At 40.8% G+C, this 16,222-nt stretch overlaps 1 protein-coding gene across 8 annotated transcripts in view; it reads left to right on the forward strand.

The window, feature by feature from the left end:
- Nucleotides 1–417: 417 nt before the first annotated feature.
- Fhit (fragile histidine triad diadenosine triphosphatase) overlaps nucleotides 418–16,222 on the forward strand; it is a 1,439,263-nt gene continuing 1,423,458 nt past the window's right edge. For 4 of the 8 annotated variants that reach the window (XM_077795625.1, XM_077795624.1, XM_077795620.1 and 1 more), the window contains exon 1: nucleotides 418–541. The gene's annotated coding sequence lies outside the window, so the exon portion shown is untranslated. Of the gene's footprint in view, nucleotides 542–611; nucleotides 772–16,222 lie in introns of those variants that run through there. The other 4 variants (XM_077795622.1, XM_077795621.1, XM_077795628.1 and 1 more) reach the window with 3 other exon arrangements.

The following is a 16,222-nucleotide window of genomic DNA, read 5'->3' on the forward strand; positions in this document are numbered from 1 at the left end:
AGGAAAGAAAAGAAAGGATGCAGAGTGGGGAGTGGGGAAAGGCAGTGAAAGGCGATCCAGTCAGAAGGGAGTTGTGAGGGAGCAAGAAAACGCGTTTTAGGAGGAAAGAGGAAAGCAAAAGTACAGCGCGGGCTTTCGTTTCACGGGAAAAGGGTCATGTTTATTATTTCACTTGGAAAAGGCCAAGGATTGTGCGATTGGTGACAAAAAATCCCGTTCTGAGATTCTCACTCAACAGCTCTTTCCTGAAAGAATAATTAGGGTTCCTACCTCATGGCTTCCGATTGGCCCAGTGTAGGCGCGTGCTGTGCGCCTATTGGTCTCTGTACCTGTCTCCAGATGAGCGGCCATCTTGGGTCCCGCCCCTACCGTGAGGCCGTTTGGGAATTGCAGTCCCGGCCTGGCTGTGTCCCTGTCAGAGAGTTTTGGCACTCAGACCCCCAAGTCCCTCTGGAGGCCATCCCAGTGGGCACACGCTCGGGCAGCGCTCCAGCCCCGCGCTCCTTCCCTCTTTCATTCCCAGCTGCCAAGACCTTGGAAGGTAGGGGCGTGGGGCGAGCCTGAGTGGAACAGTGTACCTGGGATGCGGTTCTGGATTTCCACGTGCGTCGAGTCACGACCCCCCCGCGGCCCAGTGGGGCGGGGACTGGGCTAGCGCAAGCGGTAGGCTCTGTCCGAAGAACCCTCCCACCCACTGAGACGTCTCGGGTTTGGGACTCAGGCCCCTCAGTTCTTCAGCACCCTCTGCCTTTTATAAGTGGGGAAACTGAGGTATGGGGTCGCTGCAGCCGACCTACTTTGCCACTTATGCTGTAGTCTGTTCTGGCCTCTCTGTTGGATCCAGTGTTTGTCGGTGTCATAGATAAGTAGCAGGAATCCCTGCCCCTACAGTTCTGTGTTAAACTCTAGGGTCCCCAAAGAAGGTCTGAAGAGTTGCCCAGACAGGAGCAAAGCAGGGCATGTAGAAGGCAGTATTTGGGGGAGAAAAATGCACATTTGATATTTAAAAGACCCCCCCCCACAAAAAAAAGTTATATTGTTAGTTGTGTGAGAACTCATCAGTACTTATATTTTATGTTTGCGGTTTTGATTTTTAGATTAATATATGGGAATTTCAAAGGTATATCCATATGTGGGGGGCTGTAGAAGGGACTCCCGCAACTTAGTGGAACTTGAGCTGTATTTGCAGCTTCCTCTGGTATGTTCAGATTCTGCCTCTGCTGTGTCACCTTGGACCTACCTCTCACAGTGCCAATCTGGGGGGGCGGGCTTAGTGCTCAAGTGGCCCAAGGATGCTGTCTGAAGCCGAAATTTAAATTGAGGTCTTGTTGGTGAAAATTTGCCATTTGCAAGCTAACTGGTATTATTATTCTGGATTTCTCAGAAATGTACTGCGGGCCAGTGGGAAATACATCGCCTCTCACCCGTTTTTTTTTTTTTTTTTTTTTTTTTTTTAAGAAAGGCTCTTACCCCAGCTGGGCCGGGACTAGATTACAGAGAACGGTGGGAACTCTCACCTGTGGTTAAACCAGGTGTGCCTAAAAGTTCCTCTTCCGCTCCATGTTATGACCTGAAGTGTGTGCAGCGAAGGCTTCTGGGAATTGGAGTCCTGCCTCTTGTGTCCAAACTATCTGGTACTTCACCTCCCTACGTGCCTTTTGGCTTGGCGAGGTGTCTCCTGGGAGTTGGAGTCTTTTTCAGCCGCTCGGTGTAGCAGCCCTGTCGTTCAGAACTACAACTCCCAAGTGTTCCTGCATTCTTGGTTGCCACGGTCTGAGTCCAGTGGGCTTGAGCCGGGACTAGAGAGAAATGTTTAGTAAAGATTTTTGTTCTTTGTTTTTCTTACTGTTGGTTATCTATACTTTTATGCGTATGAGATATAGGATTGTATAATGTGTTCCATGTATTAGAGAATGTGCATTTTTTTCAAAAACAGCGAACAATAATTTACAGAGTGTGTTCACATGATCTCTTTTTAGTAACACTGCATCTCCCATTTGTATATGAGAAAATGCAGAAGATGGTTTGCCCGTGGTTACACAGCTAATAATAAAAAGTAATATGTATTTTACTAAATATATATTACATTTATTATAACAGTCCTTTAAAAAGCTATATGAAAGAAAGAACGAACTATTTTACAGATTAGAAAATAAAGTCAGGAAGGTTAAGCAACTCATTCAGAATGTTAACCCAGCCAGTGAATAGAAGTACTGGAATTGTAGCCACTTGTGCTTCACAATCTCTGCTTAGAAAAAGATCCCACCTTTCAGAGCTGAGAGAGAGCCCAACCTTTTTACTTCTGTAGTTAGACAGTAAACATTAGTGCTTTTAAAACCTTTGAGATCATTTAAGTCTAAGGCAAAGATCTTGGAACAGTTCCTGGCATATAGTAAAGTTTCCACGAAAGTTAGCTATATATAGCCTCATAATACCTTTATTTTAGAGATGGGGAAACTGGCCCAGGTGGTAATGCAGTTTGCCCAAGGTCACACGGTTGGTTTGTTTCAGAGACTAGACCACGCATCTTATTTCCAAGTCCAGGGTTATTTTCCTCTTGACAGCAGTCAGCAAGCAGGAGCATCACATGTGCAGTTGTTTAGATAATTGTTTTCCCACTAATTTGCTCTTTCTATGCCACAGACTGGGCCAATTTTGTAAAGTCCCTTTTCTTAGTATTGGTAAGGTTGTAATAATTCATTAACTCAACAAATGTCTTTTGAGCATCTTTATATACTCATGTCTCTTGAGGTGTAAGGGCCACAGAGGTGAAAACTATTTACTGGGTTAGAGCTGAAAGGAACTTATAAATCATCTATCTCTTTCATTTTATAAATTAGGGGAGTGATATACAGTCTTCCTCTCATGCTCTTGTGTCAAAAGCATCCTGTTTCAAAGGAGGCAGGTTTCTGGAGGCTTCACAGAATGGTGTGTGACCTTTCCAGGGTCATACTGTCTTCTACTTGATATCCTTGTCTGAGCCTCATTCTGTAAATATTTGGTGGACTGCTTTAGGACATGTTTTTATATCCTTATCTTTAATTGTATGTACATGCAGCTTCAATATGTTCCATTTCTGTTTTGGGAATTAGCCTTGTATTGGCTGTCTATATTTTTCCATTTTGTTCTTTCAGATACTTGATAACACAATCTGATACTGTATTTGCATTCACAGATATTAAAATCTAACCCTCTGATATAAGGTATCAGAAATGTACAAGAGGTATTTGAATCATACAAAACTTTGATTTTAAAAGATACATATGCCCTTCAATTATGTATTCACAGATAATAAGCTAGTAACTCTCACTTTTCCTTTATGAATGATGATTTCTGCATAATTAGATAATAACATAACAGTTGTGTAAATTGTTGACTAAACATTCCTGAAAGATTCTCTATGCAAGAATTCTCCCCATCAAGCCGTGTCACCCAGCATTCTACTAAGTGACAATGATAACTCAGCTTCCAGCACACTGCCTGACCACTAGAAGATACTGAAAACGTATTTGTGGAATTGTATTCATAAGCACCCTTGAACTCTCTTCCCACATCTTTTCCTTGAATTTCAGTTTTCTCTTTTAATGTAGAAATGCAGCTTTGAAATATAAGATGTAGGAGGTTACTTTCCTTTCAACGTCTACATTGCTGAAGACAATCTCAGCCTTTGAGGTCCCCCTCCAAGGGTCTGTCTTTCTGGACATGTCCATGTCTCTGACTTCTTAGATGAAAAAGCTCTCTAAATAGCAAAACATAACAGAAAAGCACTAGGGGTTGGTCATGTGGAGGCTTGTGATTTTAGATCTTAGCTTTCTCTTAGACTTATTTTAGGCTTGGTTTCCTCTCTGTGAAATGGGGATAATAACCATTCACGCCTCATGGAATGATGGTAAAGAAGAAAGCATTTGAACTTTGAGCATGTTGTTGGACTTGCAATAGATTTCAGTAAATAGATAAATAATAGCTCTTGTTTTTCATTATTAATGTCATTTTGTATATGAAAATTTGTATTTACTCGAGATTAAAATTTAAGCCAGATATCTATTTTATAGAATAATTTGCCATTTGTTTTCTTAGTAGCAAGTTTAGTCATCACATTTAATATATGAAGTTTGTCACAACTCTTGCTAATCCATCTTGTTAGCATAGTGATGTTTTCCTTTGTGGGCAGGGTGATTGTGAAGTTTTCGGCTAGATTCTGTCTGTTGAGAGGTCCCTGATGTTGAAAGATATTGAATCTTGGGTTGAAAAGAAGCCTACTTCTGTCAGTGAGATATTCTCTCTACCTGTAGGAAGGACTTGGATCCTCAGGATGAAGGGAAACAGTTGTCACCCTGCTGGTGAATAATTTAGGGGATATACTCATATGGACGCGGTCGTGCTTCTTTCTGAAGCTGACAACTTCAGTAGCTATGAGGTTGTAGATAAGAGGTGAGTTTCTGTAAAGGGGTGTGTTAGATGGCTTTTCATTGCTGTGACCAAAATACCCAACATAAACAAATTAAAGAATGAAAGATTTATTTTGGTTCCTGGTTTCAGAGATCCCAGTGAATGGTTGGCTGATTCTGTTACTTTGGGCCTGAGGTAAGGCAGAACATCATGGTGGAAGGGTGTGGCAGAGGAAAGCTGCTTAGCTCATGATAACCAGGAACTGGAGAGGGAGAGAGAGAGAGAGAGAGAGAGAGAGAGAGAGAGAGAGAGAGAGTCAGTGAACAAGGGGCCAGCGACAAGATATAGTCCCTAATGGTACATTCCCAGTAACCTACTTCCTCCAACTATGCCCCACCTGCCTATAGTTTCCATTACCTTCCATAGTTCATTCAGCTATCAATGGGTTAATCCACCCATGAGGTCAGTGCCCTTGTGATCCAATTACTTCCTCAAGCACCACTTCTTGGAATTGTTGCAGTGGGGATCAAGCTTTCAACCCACGAGCTTTTGGGGGACATGCCAGATCCAAATCACAGCAAAAGGTGATGGAAAGGACAAGGGACAGAGGAGGAACAACAATGAGGATCATGGCAGAAACAAAGAGCAGATGGGCAAAGGAAACAGCAGAGGCCCTCTGCATCCTAAATGTGCTTGTATCCAGCACATTCTTCTTGCTTCTGGCTCTGCCAGATACCACCGTATGTGCTGGTGATAGATCAATGAATGTAGCTAACAGGGAAGTGATAATGGTGGTGAGTGCTGGTATGTTCTAGCTGTGGAAGAAGTAAGGAAAGAAAGGAGATGTTGGGATTTGATGAGCAGAAAGAGGTTTGGGTGCTTGCCGTATAAAAATCAATGGCTGGAGGAAGTGGTGAGATGAGGCTGCAGAGGCAAGCATGGGTGATAATATGCACAGTTGGTTACTTGTATTTTGTGTGTGTGTGTGTGGGGGGGGGAGGTACTGGGGATAGAACCCCAGGGCATTCTGCCATTGAGCTATATCCCCAGCACTTTTTATTTTATTTTTTAATTTAATACAGTATCTCCCTACCTTGCCCAAATTGGTCTTAAACTGTGGTCCTCCTTACTCAGCCTCCAGAGTTACTGGAATTACAAGCACGTGCCACCATGCCCAAGCTGGTTATTTACATCTTAAAAGAATTTTGGATTTTGTTCCAAGGACATTTAGGAAATCATTTATCAGTCTTAAGTGGGGAAATGAAATGTTTGGATTTTATTTTTTTTGGAAGATAGATGAGGTATGGATAGTAAATTTGTGAAAGTTAATGGTTGATGTGGAAATACCAGGTAGGACAGTACTTGAACATTAATGTGCATATGTATCTCTTGCTGCTTTTAAAATGTAGATTCTAATTCAATAGATCTGAAATGGAACAAAGAGTTAGTATTTCTATTTCTAACAGGATAATGCTGCTAGTTCATGTACTTTATTTTGAGTAGCAAGTATTTAGGAGATGCTTGAGTTGCCTAGGTGAGAGATAATAGTGGTTAAGAGAATGGACTCTTGGCCTTATGAGTTATTATCTGTGTGACTCTGGGGAAAGTGTCCTAATCTTGCCTCAATTTTCTCATGTATGAAATGGAAGTAATAATTCTAACTGCTGAGGAGTATTTTAAGTTTTCAATGAGGTAACCCTCATTGGAAAGTACTTAACACAGTAGCTGGCATTCAATAAATGGTAGCTTTTGATTTTACTGTTATTATTGTTAATAAAATCACAACTTTATGAATATGTTTTATATTTCTTTATCATATTTTGACTGTTGAGTGTAATATATTAATACTTTTAATTCTACTATTTTTGTTTACCTCCCATATATCATTTCTGGAACTTTTTTCTTCCTTTGTAAATGCTTGGGTATTAAGAATACAAGGGAGGAGAACTATTTTTTTCTCACTCATCCTGTAAGGGACTAGCGAAACGTCGGAGGAAGAGACCACAAGAGACTGGCTTCATGTAATAAGCATAAGGGGATTTTTATTGAGGCTCCTGATTCAGCGCGCTGAGGCTCCAGGCTCACTCAGGAAGGGAAAGCAGCCCGGAGCAGGGGTTGAACAATGCTTGAGTACACTTTTTGGGGAGGGCGGGGGCTTTGCATACATCATAGTCTCCTTTAACAAATCACCATACACCGCGGGAAAATCAAACAACAATTCTTAGTCTTGATTAGTACATTCATTGGCGGGAACAGGGCTGGCTGGAGTGATAGGTCATTCCTAAGGAGGGGTTACATTTAAACTGATTGGTTTGGGCCTTGAATGCCTACGTGCCAGGCTACACAGAGTCCTAAGTTATTAAACAACCAAATGGCCAGTAGGGCATTGTCTTAACTGCCTCAGGAATTTAACCCAGGCTTTGCAGTTTAGAAGCAGGTTTACAATGCCTGGTCCTCTACATTTTAACTCAGGCTTTGCAGCTTAGAAACTTTACCCTTTCAATCCTAGACTTATGACAAAAGACAGATTAGTACGAGAAAAGAATATGAATTTATTTCATAAAATTTTTGTGAAACATGGGAGTCTTCATGAGGAAATGAAGACCTGAATAAATTGGTAAACCTGTGTATTTTTCATGCTCACTTTGATAAAAATGAGATAATTATGAAGAAGTCTGATTAGATTTTTAAAGTCTGATCTAATGTTAATAAACTGGAGGAAATATAACATGGGCTCTTTGTTTAGATTCTTTGCTATCACCCTTGTCTCCAGAGATCAAGATGTTCTTTTTCTCTAGGTATAGGGAGGACACTTCTTATGAGACGTCTTATGCCCTGTTTCATGGGAAGGTCAGAAAATCCTTCCAGGGTTTTATGACCTGCTTCCAGGAAAGGGAGGGAGGAAGAACCTTCTTGCTTCTGTAACTTTTTCAAATTCCTTTGCTTTAAATATTTTGGGGTATAATGTAATGAGCCCTGTCATGGGAAAATAGATGTATGTCATACCATGCAGTTGAGTCTCTCTAAATTCAAGGAAGAATCTATGATCCTTAAAGTAACATGTTATATCTCATTATTAAGGTAGGAGTTTAAGTTATCTTCCCTTCTTATGGAAATTCATTTTTTATGTAATATTAATCTGTTTGGATTGCTTACCAACCAGTGGTTCTCAGTGCTGGCTACAATTAGATCACCTGGGGCTAGTCTTATCCAAATAGATCAAATTAGACGGGTGAGGGGAGGTAGATGCTGGCATTTTCCTTTTTAAGTCTCTCAGGTGATTTCAAAGTACATTTAGAACTGAGAGTCACCAATGCTAACAACAGAATATTGTGAAATGAATCAGGTATAAATAGGTAAAGGCCTCAGAAGGAAATGAAATATCTAGAAAGTGGCAATTTGAAGGCTTTGGGAGTGAAAGAGGTGAAATGGCCCCTCACAGAGCTCTTGTGCAATTTGATGAACTAACAACAGGTTGTGCCCTGAGTTATGTTTGAGGGTGGGGAAGCTCTTATATCTCTGGCTTTGCTTACCTGTATCAGGATTTTCCTTATATCAACTTTCAGTTTGTTTCTCTCTTTCTTGTATTTAGTTTGTTTCATTCTTCATAGCTGGAGGGGAAAGGATAAACCCATTAAAGCTGTGTTCAAAAGAAACTTTCATGGCCCATGACAGTATTATGGAAAAGGTTTAAAGGACTGTTCTGGTAAAATGCAACCCACTTTTACTAATACTATTCTTACATTCTAAGGCAATAGTTTCAAATGAACTACTTAAGCTGCCTATTATAAAGTTTGGTTTCTTTCTTTTAAAAAAATAGTTATCCCACTCTCCATTTCAGGGCAGAATAATTAGAATAATTTGATTAAACACCTTTAATTTTCTGGATTATTCATAATATATTGGAGACTGTAGGGGAGGAAAAATATCTTTTCTGTATCCTCCTAGGTTCTGCTCCCGGGCCCTGGAGACGAAACTGACAGAAGCCAGATTAAGAGGAGAAACTGTTATGTATTTACATGGAGACCCTCATAGGAAAGAAGACTCCAAACCCATGGGCAGACCTTGGAGCTTCTGTGCTCTGTGGAGAGAAACTAGACAAAGAAAAAAGTGGTGTGGCATAGCTGGGAGAAGATGGCTAGGAACAAAAGGTTGTTTCTAGTAAGGTTCTCTATGTAGATAAGACTCCTTTCTGGTCTCTGGGAGGGAGCCAGGACCACCTTTACAAATATGTCTCCTTTGCTGAGGGAAATTTATGCCCTGTTTTTAGCTAGATGGGGGAGGGCAGAGTTGTTTTATTTATTTATTTTTCCCTGTGTCTGGCTCAAAACAACCCTGATGCTAAAGTGGCATATTTTGGGAGTGGCAGATTCTGATCCCCTTTAGTTCCTCTTTCTTTTAAGATTTTTTTCCTTCACAGAAAATGAGTGCACTTATATTTGTTTGAGTATTTGTATGTAAAACCTAATGTCAAAGGTCCAGGAGCTTTCTCAGCCTGAATTTATATTTCCCCACACCATAATCTCATTTTCTAAGCCTCTCTACTTACCACAAGGTTATTTCACAATGTGGTAGATTTATTTTTCTAGTTGTTGACTCCACAGAGAGCAAAAGAGAGAGGGGAAAAGAATGTTGTTGCTAAAGGGTTTAATACAGTTAAAAATTACATATATTAGGGGCATTTTGTAGGTATGCCAGTGTTTTCTTGTAATGAATAAGTATGGGTGGAAGAGAAAATTGACGAGGTGTTCAAGTTCACAAAAGGTTCATTGACAGTTTTCTGGAAATTAAAGACTCAGTCTTTTTATGTGTTTATTAGCATCCTTGTTATGGATTTTCCTCTTTCTATTAACAATCAGAATTCTATTAAAATTCAGTATATTTTCCAGTTTCTCACACAGTTACTGGAGTTAAAAACCATCATAGATAATGTTGAAGTATCAGTACTCCCTCATGAGGCTTAATGCATGCATATTTCAGTTGAAGGGAGACTACAGTCTATAGTTACTTAATCAGTGAAGTTTGTGGTGTGTGGGAACAACAAAATTTTCATTTTCTAAAAGTCTTGAAGTCTTCTGGTATGTTCAGTTTTAAAGACAAAAACAAAGCCCTCTGCTACTTTCTTTACACTGTATTACCTAAAGGACACTTATCTGCTTGCATGAGTCAGGGGATGTTCAACCAGTGCCAGGCAGTTTATGTATGGAGTCAGAGCCTGAGGACAGATGGAGGGAGGGGTGGGAACCTGCTAGAATAAGGTTGTTTTTAACCCTGAAGCACTGATAACTCCTGTTAACCTCTCCCAGGAATGAGCCTGGTGAGAGAAAAGGTAGTAATCCAGGAGAGAACAGGGACCAGAGAGAGGAGAAATGCAGAGGGTATGGAAGAGGAACATAGCAACAAAAAGGTGGCTGGTGGAAGAGGAGGGAAAGTTTTTACAATCATCTGTGTAATTAAAATTAAGTCTCTGTCACTATATCATATGAAAGCGGTAGGTCTTATTTTTACTGACTTTTGTATACCAATTTGGAACTCCCTTGAGGTACAGACTATAAGTTATTCAAAAATCATAGGTGGATATTTTAGAGAAACAGGTGGTCACACTCCAGTGTAGTTGAAATTGAGGTATTAAGGCTTGCACCAACTCCCTAAGTGCCCGATTTGATCTAAATGGGACCCATTCTGGGTGATTTCACCTTTTAGCCATGGCCACAAATAACTGGTTAGAAAGATATCCATACAGGTCAAATTTATGTAAAGAATTGGGCACTATAATTGGGGTAAATAAATTTCTTTTAGGAGGCAAAGGAGCCTCATTCTAATCTTTTTTTAAAATATTTTTTAGTTGTTGATGGACCTTTATTTTCTTTATTGTATGTGGTGCTTAGAATCGCACCCAGTGCCTCATGCATGCTAGGCAAGTGCACTACCACTCAGGCACAACCCCAGCCCCTCATTTTATTCTTAATATGAAATATAGCAGATATAATATATTATTTTAAGTTACCAGGGTTCTTCTCTCACCAAACTTAGACAGACTCAATTTTATGGGCTGAAATACACCCATAATATCCCAATATTTAAAAAGGGTTAAAGGACTTCCTCATGTCATATGCCAACCTCTTGGAATTATTTCTGCACCCAGTGGGAGGGGATTCTGTGACTGGCCAGTCTTGGGGAATATGCCCACCCCTGGAGAGGAGAGGTTCATCTAAAGGAAATAGGCAGGGGGCTGGGGATGTGGCTCAAGCGGTAGCGCGCTCGCCTGGCATGCGTGCGGCCCGGGTTCGATCCTCAGCACCACATACAAACGAAGATGTTGTGTCCGCCGAGAACTAAGAAAAAATAAATAAATGTTAATATTCTCTCTCTCTCTCTCTGTCCCCCTCTCACTCTCTCTTTAAAAAAAAAAAAAAAAAAGGAAATAGGCAGGGATGCCTCATTGCTCAGCAACAAAGGTACTGTTCATATGTACTTTGATGTATATGGAATTGCATATCTGGCATGGATATACAGAGAGATGCCTGTTTTAGTTAGCTTTGTATTGCTGTGAGCAATCTACCTTTCAAGGACAACTTGGAGGAGCAAAAGTATTTGGCTCCTAGTTTCAGGGGTTCAATCCATGGTCAGCTGACTCCATTGCTCTGGGACCAAGATGAGGCAGAGAATAGCAGCCCAGGATACAACCACTAGGGGAGAGAGAGAGAGAGAGAGAGAGAGAGAGAGAGAGAGAGAGAGAGAGAGAGAGAGAGGCAGCAGGGAGGGAGGGAGGGAGGAAGGGAGATGTGTTTATGGGAGGTGGCAGGGACAAAATATAAACCCCAAAGGCATGCTTCCAGTGACCTACTTCCTCCAGCCACACCCTACTTGCCTGTAGTTACCACCCGGTGAATCCATTCAAGTGTATTAATCCACCAATCAGATTATAGTTCTCATAATTGAACATTTCATTGGAATTCTTGCATTATCTCACACATGAGCTTTTGAGGAACACCTCATACCCAAACCATAGTGATACCCTATTCAAATGGAGGTATTGATACTTTCAGAAGAGGGGAAATGATACTCAGGGTATAAAAACAACAGGTGAGTACTGCAGTTTGAAATCCCTGCTGGCTTAGTGGGTAGAAACAAGGTCAGGAAGCTTCAGTAGCCAGTGGCCACAGATAAATCTGCAGCTGAGGCCCACTCTTGGCTCCTTGGAGCAGGGGATAAAGCTTCCTGTAATCTAAGACTTCCTGTGGGCTCTTGAACTTCCACAAGGCAACAGTCCAAGGTTTTACTGGCCTAGAGGAGTTAGCTGTGCTTGGCTTCCTGGTGCAGATAGAACAGCTGGGTCCAACTCCTGTGGGTGAAGGACTGGCTAGAACTATATGCAAGGGTCCTGATGAGACCAGAAGTTCTGCATTTCCAACAAACTCGTAGGTGTTGCATGAGCTGCTAGTTCATGGTCCCCCCTTGGAATAACAGTGTTCTAGATCTTTATGTCTTCTGTTTTAAAATATTAAGTAGAGTTGTTTAGAGTTTCCAAATTCTGTCTGCCTATCTATCACTATATTATAGGGTGAGGATTATTATTTTCAGAGTTTTATTTTTCTCTGAAAAATGTATTTAATACCCAATTTATGGGTAGGTCTGAATTAGATGGGATAATCTGTCAGCATAGTGCCTTTCAAGTAAATACTTGGTAAATGTTAGCTATTTTAATCAGCTATTATGTTTTACATTTTTATTATTGTTGAGCTCAGAGGTTCATATCCATTAAATCCCAAACATGTGCTTTTCTAATTACCAGATGCATGTGCTTGGACAAATTTCTTGGCTAAGCCTCAGTTTCCTCAGCTTTAAAATAGGGATTTATAATGGTAATGGTCTATGAATGTGAGGGTTGAATAATATTGGATATATGAAGGCCTTGGCTCATATTAGCTAGTCTCATTACTATGAATACTAACCAGTGGATTTGAGGGGTCTACACAAGTAGCTTCTACTAATAGGGTTTGGCTATGTTTCTGTGAGTTCTTGGCAGTAGACTGTCAGTGTGGTAGGAGCAGTATATGGTCCCCACTAGGTGTATTGGTAGATAAGGGGAAGGGATCTTGGTTACATCAAGTAGGCAGATGGAGTGTGGTATAATACTTTGGTGACAGGTCCAGGCACAAATCTGATTTGATACTGAAGGTTGCTCTAACCTTGAAACCCAAGGGCCTCAATGCTCTTCTGATTGTGGCTGAACCCAGGCTCTGCTGTGGTCTCAATGTGACTCAGTACATGCCTTGGCAACCTGACCTGCCTGGTACCCCAATTTATATCCTAAATCCCCAGCTATATTCTTGCCAGTCTCTTTGGGTATGAGTCATTCTGTTATTTATCATTTATTTTCTCAGCAAGCATGTACTGAGGCCTCCTGTAGGTCAGACACTGGGCTAAGTGTGGGTATTTATCAATAAACAAGGCAGGCACAGTGCCTGCCCTTATGGGGTATAATGGAAGAGATGGGAAACACGCAAGCAGACACTTGTTTTTATAGAATGCCAAGTTCAAGAAGGATGACTGTGAAGTAGTGTGATAGTGAAAGGGGTGGGTAACCTATTTAGACAAAATGGCCAGTGATTTGAGCGGAGACCTAATAAAAGGATAAGAGAGGGTGCTGATATTTAAGCATAGGCCTGAGTAATGGATGAGAGGGAGCCAGCCATGTGAAGAGCTGGTACATGGGAAGGAGGTTGCCTACTCAAAGGGATGAAAGAAGATCGCTGTGGCTGGACTGTAGGGATTAAAGTGGGGACTGGCACCAGTGAGATTGGCCATATAGGCAATGCCCAAGTTACTTAGAGCCTTGGAGTCAAGGTATGGAGTTGGGGTTTAATTATCTAGGTAATGGTCCTATTCCTGAATTTTGGTACTGTGGTTGGAGGCTTGTTCTTTGATGTCCAGACCTTCTTTCCTGGCTTACTTCTTTACTGAGAATCTGCTCTTAGACTTCTTTGTCATTCCATATTGCCGGAACATCAGTTACAGTCTTGGATGATTCCTCTCTAAGGTAGTATTTTCATAGGCTGTTTCAGAGGCCTGTTAACCTGCTCATCAGACACCAGGTTCCATGTGTCTAACAGTTCCTTCTTATTTCCTTTATCTGGCTTCTGTTCAGTGTTTGTTATATCTGCTCTGGATGTGCTGTCAGGTGCATATCCTTCCTGATCTGACTTTTCAGCCTTGTGGCAATGATAATCAAGAGCAAAGCTCCTGCTGGAGGGTGTAGATGGACAGAATGAAAAGGACTGAGGAAGAACAGTTTGGGATCTACTGATTAGTGGAAAGAAGAGTTAATATACACTTTTACATGTTAGAATTATGACATTTTATAGTTAGACATGTGGGGTGGGTGTAGAGGCAAGTGAATCAATCTACACAAGTCCTAGACTTCAACCTTTCTTAAGATTTCTCTGAGCTTGCTTAGCCTCTCATTTCCTCCTCATATTGGGTTTATTACCTAGTTTATTGTATTAATATTGTCTGTCTTCCCTCCCTAGAAAGTTAGCTCCAGGAGGACAGGGACATTGCTGGTCTTTTTCATGGCTCTGTGTCTGTACATAGAAAAATGCATGGCCTCTGATAGAACGAATTTTATCTCATTGTTGCCATCAAGATCTGAAAGTTGATCTCCTGGTTTTATCCTGAAGGCTGATACTCTATGCAGATTGGCTATTTGTACTGTGCAAATAATAGGAATTTTCAAATGCTGGAGAGTCAAGGAGAGACTCTTAAGGGGAAGGCATAACGGGGAGCTTATTATCTGGCTCTGAGGACTGACTGCTGGCTTTGCTTTTCATTTACTGTGTTATCTTGAGTGAAGTGTTCAACTTCTGTGTACCTCACTTTCTGGAAAATGGAGATGACAATACTACCAAGCTCTTAGAGTTATTGTAAAGATAAGTAAAATCATTGATGTAAATAATGCCCCACATAGTGCCTGGCACATAGTGAGCCCTCAACAAATATTATCTGAAATTGGTGTTGTTAAATCTGCCTATCTCTTATTGCAGGCTAATTCTTATATGTGTATGCTAGTTTTCACTTTGAAAATCAAAACTAGCCTTTTATCTGTACAATGTTTCATGGGGAAGTCTCATATTCACTTTGGTCATCAAATAAACATAGAGAATGTCAGTTTTGAGTATGTAAAATATATTAAAAATGTTGATGAACAACAACCCAGAATTCAGCAAAAAATAAAAAATAAAAAAATAAATAAATGCTGGTTGATGTAAAAGACTGGAATATAAATCAGAAAACAAATACATCCCCAGTACTGTAATATTTAAATGCCTTCTCATAAACACTTAAGATTCTCATTAGTCCAACATCAGAAAAATGATAAATATTAATATTTGTCATCAAAGAGAAAGCTTAGAAATCAAAGCAGAGTAAATAACTGTTGTATTTCAAGGATTACATAATGTTAGGTACATTTTAAATTCAGTTTCCCCAAAACTGTATTAAAAAAAATCTGTATGAGACAGTTTATTTTTATCCAATATATAAACTAAGAAAAATATGCATTAAATAAAAAAAATTCAGGTGATTTGCTGATTCAGATCATGTTTTCAAAGACTTGGGTTTTGTTGTGCCTTATCTCAACAAAAGAGACACACATGTATCCAAGCAAGCCCTCCTTGTCCCTTGATCTTGAATTCTATTTCAGGAGAGTCACAATGGAAATGGACCACTGGAAGATCATGAAAGCACATGGGTGCTTCCTGTCGTCCTTGGGGGCTCTCTCCCCAGGCTTCTCAGCTCTTCTCAGTTCATGGTGCTGCAGCTCTGAATGTTCCAGAAAGCACATGCTAGAGTCTCCAGGGTCAGGAGGGAGTGCAGAGGGAGAGGACAGGCTGCTGCCATCATTCTGATGTGGATGGGCTCTCTGTTTCTGTTTTCACAGGACGTGAAGTTACCCTCTCAACATGAGAAAGACTCACTGTGTTGCCAAAAGAGCATACTACTGACAATCAGGAGACCTAGAGTTTATTTCTGGCTCTCCCAATGCCTTGCACAAATCTCTTCCTCTTGCTGGTCCTCCCTTTCTACATCTATGAAGCCAGGGCTTGGGTCTGATCATTCTGAATTCCTGTTCTTCTCCAATATCATGTGATATGAGTGAAGATCTGGGCTCTGATGAGCACTTCCCTTGCTTTCTGCAGAGGGTAATTCTGCCATAGCTGACTCTGGGACCCTGTGTTATCATAGGTAATTCACTTAAGTCCTTGGCTTCCTCATCCATTAAGTAGGAATAGTGCAGGGTGGTTTTAAACATAAGAGAGGATGTTTGGAGAGTATCTGATATTGCATCTGTCATATCACAGGAATTAAATGTTGATGCTGTGATATTGTTATTGCTGTTATTATATCATAATATTGTATAGTGTGTTATTGGTTTAGTCTGCTTTACACTGATGTGACTAAAAGACTTGACAAGTGCTGAGGGCCATTACCAAGTAGGTATTGACGCATCGTAATCCTTGCCAGTGTACCCCATGTTAAATGGACTTGCCTTGGAAATTTGCTGCGACCTTGCTTGTGTGTTTGAGAAAGATGACCCTGCTCAAGGTGATCGAGGGTGGATCCAGGTTTGAGGAAGTATCCTGCAGGTTTGAGGAAGTATCCCGGTCCTTGGGCTTAGGGTGTTCCCGGTTTAAGGCGTTTCCCGGTTTAAGAATATGGGTTTTAGGGAAGTTGAGGTTGAAGATTATTGCTGCTGGGATTAGGGTGTTCCTGTTGCTTGTTCCCGTTGAGTTCTCGTGAGATTCAAATGGGATTTTGGAAAAAGCCTCGT

The sequence above is a fragment of the Urocitellus parryii genome, chromosome 3, assembly GCF_045843805.1.
Source record: "Urocitellus parryii isolate mUroPar1 chromosome 3, mUroPar1.hap1, whole genome shotgun sequence".
Taxonomy (NCBI): domain Eukaryota; kingdom Metazoa; phylum Chordata; class Mammalia; order Rodentia; family Sciuridae; genus Urocitellus; species Urocitellus parryii.